Source organism: Ostrea edulis, chromosome 9 (genome assembly GCF_947568905.1).
Source record: "Ostrea edulis chromosome 9, xbOstEdul1.1, whole genome shotgun sequence".
In the NCBI taxonomy this organism is placed as follows: domain Eukaryota; kingdom Metazoa; phylum Mollusca; class Bivalvia; order Ostreida; family Ostreidae; genus Ostrea; species Ostrea edulis.
Window position 1 is genome coordinate 71,205,679 of NC_079172.1, and position 5,801 is coordinate 71,211,479.

General features: G+C 33.1%; 1 pseudogene; it reads right to left on the reverse strand.

Moving 5' to 3' along the window:
• Nucleotides 1–1,719: 1,719 nt before the first annotated feature.
• LOC125658534 (uncharacterized) lies at nt 1,720–2,470 on the reverse strand (annotated as a pseudogene).
• Between the last annotated feature and the right edge of the window lie 3,331 nt (nt 2,471–5,801).

The window sequence follows — 5,801 nt, forward strand, 5'->3', positions numbered from 1 at the left end:
TTTTTGTGTAACACACAGGTCACGTGCGTTTATCTGCTGACCTATTTATAGAGGTGGCGCCATTTTTGTTTTGTTTTGAAAAATGCATAATTCCAAGGGTGCTAAAGAATGTTTTGATTATTGCATTATACTATTTTGTTAAATATTGTCACAGGTTGTGCCAATAAATTTTTCAATCTTGAATAAATCTGATTTATTTCATCGCGAAAGGTTATGATATTTGGATAACCCAAATTAAATGTCACAGTTTTAATATGGAAAGTGTGAAATTAAATTAATGCAGTATTCATGCAACAGTCATTGGTTGAATTATTTTGCACATTAGAAAATGTTTGCTTAATATATTCAAGTGATAAAAGCTCAATATTTTCCAATAATGAACATTGTAAATATTCATCAAACTTATAACATCCAAGGAGCAGAATAACCCATATCTATTATTTTTAGGTCATTCAGATGAGGCTTGTAAGCCATGGTCCTGTGTCACGATAGGCGTTAGCACGATAAAGAACCCTCACTGCTCAATTCGCCCGAAGGTGACGTCTCTATAAGAGTGAAAAATTCGAGAATGAGACGTAAAGCAGCATATAAACACATTATTCTGAGGTCACAATGGTTTAAGGTTAAGGTTCAGACTGCTCTTTAAAAAAGTCCACTGGAGAACCTTTGCCTACTGGACATACACGTAGTTCACAGATCTTTAAGGAGTAAACAGATTACTGTTCATTTTGTATGTTAATGGGTCGAATTTGGACACTTGTCCAATCAATATGTTTACGAGACAGTTTTAGTTTATGGAAACAATGATACTCTCTTGGAAATTTGTTCGGCCCATAACTTTGGTGCGTGCACCAATGTTTCTTGTTGATCTATTAGAATTATACCAAATTTTATTTTTTAAAGAAAATTTTTTTAAGAGAGGCTTTTTATTATCAACTGTTTTATTGTTTTGAGGTAGTACTAAACAGATACGTAAAGTTTTTCCCCCTGAAATTCATTTTTTGTTGTTGAAACTTTTAATATTTTGTTCCAAGGAACAACGCCTCTTTTTGAGCATGGTATAACAGAAATTTATCCTATCGTTTTATCTCCACATAGTTTCAAACATATCAGACCCCAGTTAGAAAAATGTGAAATTAAATTTCCGTGATAAGAATGTGTCACAGGCAAACCATTATCTACAGAGATTTTGATTGATTGATTGTATCGTGTTTAACGTCCCTCTCGAGAATTCTTCAATCATGAAAACGTCACCAATACGGGTGAAGGGCTTCAAATTTAGGTCTCTGCTCCGCGCTTACGGCCATTGAGCAGTGAGGGTTCTTTAGCGTGCCACACCTACTGTGACAAGGGACATCCGTTTTTAAAGTCATCCTCGAGGACCCGTGACATTCATACCTGATGCGGAGCGTTTGGTGATGGAAATGTCACTGCCTATAGGTCCGCGGTCGGGATTCGAACCCCGATCTTCCGCATGTGGGGCGAACGCTCTACCTCTAAACCACCGCGGCGGTCTACAAAGATTTTACAAAAATTAGTCATTAATCTGATCTATTTGTTACTAAATCTCGACAAAATATATTGCCATTGATATAGTTGTGTACACCGCGATGTAGAATATAAAATGCATGGCTTGTCAATAGGAAATCTCCTACATACAAATACAAATATTTATTGGCACAAACACAATTACAATAATTGGCAAAGGTCCATTGAACATCAATACATAATGTTTACATAATTTTTATGTAGCAGAAAGTAATTGACTTCTGTATTCAAAACAGTCTCTAATAAATGTCACAGTAATTTTTAAGACTTTATGTATATCACTGTTACAATATATTTGTAATATGTATCTTTCATTGTCCAGATTAATATTTTTCTGTGTTATATTATAAATGTTTCTAAGGTAGGTGTTTCTTAACTTAGAATAAGATTTACATTGAAAAAGAAAATGAATTTCATCCTCAATCACACCAGTATTGCAAGCATTACAACATCTTTCATTCATTGTTGTGGAATTATATCTACCACTTTCTATTGCAAGTTTATGTGCACTTAATCTAATTCTACTAAGAGAGGATCTCTCAGATCTTTTTCTGAGTAAATCAACATATGGACTTCTTTTTCTTGTGTATATTTTTTTTTTTTTTTTATAAAATTCAAGTTTTTTTTAACCAAAGATTGTTGATGATTGCTCCTGGGTGCACTGGTGAATGATTCTTTGTTTTATGTTTGGTAAAAGGTGTTGAATTGAATATTTATATTTTGTAATGTTTGAAAATCCCAGATTATCTACAATAGAAAATATATTCCTGGTCCAAGTGTTGTAATCACTTGTGGATTGGTAAAGTTTAAAAGTCAAAGAGCCAGACGTTATCAGATGATTCCAATATTTAATACTTGAGAATGAAATTTTGGACCAAAGTGGTATTCTATCAAGTTCTGCTCGACAACCAGCAATGGATGTTCATATTAAGATCTCTTAAACAAAGGAAATGTATAATTCAAATTTTGAAAAAATGAACAAAATGGTACAGAAATTGATCTATTTCAATATAAAGAGAATTCAACTTTAGATTTAGGATATTTTGGACTTTTTAGAAAATTTGATGAAGAAAAAAAAAAATGACACATCTGGCAAATGACGTCATCATATTTTATCTTTAACTTTAGAATATGACCTTGACCTTCAATATAACTAAGACAAAAGACTGCTAAATACGTGTGTCCAAATATCAGCAGGCATGTTCACGAAACTTTCTCAAGATATGTCATAAGATATAAGCTTAGGAAGATCCCAAGATCAACTTAGACACACTTACGATGGATATCGACGATATCGTAGGAACACCCTGAGTTAGGACGTCCTAACTACTTAGGGACATTCTTATTCCTTTACATGTATTTATACACATGATATTCGTGACATATTTCCGAGTAAACAATTAAAATCTAGTCACATACAGCTAGAGAAAAGACAGGCCTTATTTATTTATAGGAATATTCTTAATATACGATACCGTGAATTCAATATAATGACGTTATAAACATAGTTATTTCGGATTTCAAACATTTCGGTTGAGCATCACTGAAGAGACATTATTTGTCGAAATGCGCATCTGGTGCATCAAAATTGGTACCGTGTAAGTTTTACATACAGCTAGAGAATAGACAGACATTATTTATTCATATGAATATTCTTAATATACGATACCGTGAATTCAATATAACTATAATATGTTATAAACTAAGAAATTTTAAGATTATTTGCTACTTTTGTAAATAAAGTAATAAAAAAACTTAATAATAATAATAATTTATTAGCTCTTAAACTTCATAGTTATTTCGGATTTCAAACATTTCGGTTGAGCATCACTGAAGAGACATTATTTGTCGAAATGCGCATCTGGTGCATCAAAATTGGTACCGTATAAGTTTTACATACAGCTAGAGAAAAGACAGGCATTATTTATTCATATGAATATTCTTAATATAGATACCGTGAATTCAATATAACTATAATATGTTATAAACTAAGAAATTTTAAGATTATTTATTACTTTGAATAAAGTAGTAACAACAAACGGATATTGTGATACTCGAACCTATGCATGTGGGTCATATCCGAAAGACCCGTGATTCTCACGTCTGAATGCCGAGCGTTTGGCGAAGGTGCAATCACTACCTATGGTACGAGCAGGGCTTGAACTCACGACTTACGAAGCGAACGCTCTACCACTGAGCGCTCTACCACTGAACGCTCTACAACTGAACGCTCTACCACTGAGCTACATCGGAAGAAATGGTCTCCCTTTAGGATACTTATGGCATTAAGAAGACATCCCAATTTAGCGCCGGAAGGCTTTGAAAATACTCACTCACGACAATCTAATTAAAATTAGATCTTCCATCCGCTCCCCAGTTGTCGATCCACGCGACGAATCGAAAACTGGGGAGCGGATGGAAGATCTAATTTTAATTAGATTGTCACTCACGATAGCATTGTCGTAAATGTAATCTTGCGGGTTGTCAAAGTCCCGAAATATTTTTTCACGGTTTCTGTGAGCTCTTAGCTTCCATATCATGATTACCTCCATGTTTATACAAACTAAGGATGATCTTAGGACAAGGGTTATGCTGTCCTAAAGTTAGGACGAACTTATGGCAAGGCCTAAATTTAGGAAAGCTTCGAGAACCTGACTTAGACTAAGACGTGTCCTACGACTTACTTAGGACACGTCTTAATCGCAACCTAGCCTCGTGAACATGATTGTAGGTCTCTACTAGCTACACAACAAAGTTACACGTTACTTTATAACAGACAGTTAAATCTACTAGCTACACAACAAAGCTACACGTTACTTTATAACAGACAGTTAAATCTACTAGCTACACAACAAAGTTACACGTTACTTTATAACAGACAGTTAAATCTACTAGCTACACAACAAAGTTACACGTTACTTTATAACAGACAGTTAAATCTACTAGCTACACAACAAAGTTACACGTTACTTTATAACAGACAGTTAAATCTACTAGCTACACAACAAAATTACACGTTACTTTATAACAGACAGTTAAATCTACTAGCTACACAACAAAGTTACACGTTACTTTATAACAGACAGTTAAATCTACTAGCTACACAACAAAGCTACACGTTACTTTATAACAGACAGTTAAATCTACTAGCTACACAACAAAGTTACACGTTACTTTATAACAGACAGTTAAATCTACTAGCTACACAACAAAATTACACGTTACTTTATAACAGACAGTTAAATCTACTAGCTACACAACAAAGTTACACGTTACTTTATAACAGACAGTTAAATCTACTAGCTACACAACAAAGTTACACGTTACTTTATAACAGACAGTTAAATCTACTAGCTACACAACAAAATTACACGTTACTTTATAACAGACAGTTAAATCTACTAGCTACACAACAAAGTTACACGTTACTTTATAACAGACAGTTAAATCTACTAGCTACACAACAAAATTACACGTTACTTTATAACAGACAGTTAAATCTACTAGCTACACAACAAAGTTACACGTTACTTTATAACAGACAGTTAAATCTACTAGCTACACAACAAAATTACACGTTACTTTATAACAGACAGTTAAATCTACTAGCTACACAACAAAGTTACACGTTACTTTATAACAGACAGTTAAATCTACTAGCTACACAACAAAGCTACACGTTACTTTATAACAGACAGTTAAATCTACTAGCTACACAACAAAGTTACACGTTACTTTATAACAGACAGTTAAATCTACTAGCTACACAACAAAGCTACACGTTACTTTATAACAGACAGTTAAATCTACTAGCTACACAACAAAGTTACACGTTACTTTATAACAGACAGTTAAATCTACTAGCTACACAACAAAGTTACACGTTACTTTATAACAGACAGTTAAATCTACTAGCTACACAACAAAGCTACACGTTACTTTATAACAGACAGTTAAATCGCTATTCTCTTTAGTGAATATTAAATCTCATGAAGATGAAATATTAGAATTCCAGACCTTCATTATATTGGATATCTCCCGTATTTTTCAGAGTATGCCAAATACATGTCGTGGATTATATTAGTTTGTTCAGAACATCATTGAATATTAGTATTATGGAGATTTCAATTATTGAATTTAAGAAGATAAAAATGAAAACTTATTTTTAATGAAAACGGATGTTCAACATTGCGTGGACTTCTTAAACAAAAGTATCCATGTTTTTTAAAATAATCTTTCCAAAGCATATTCTT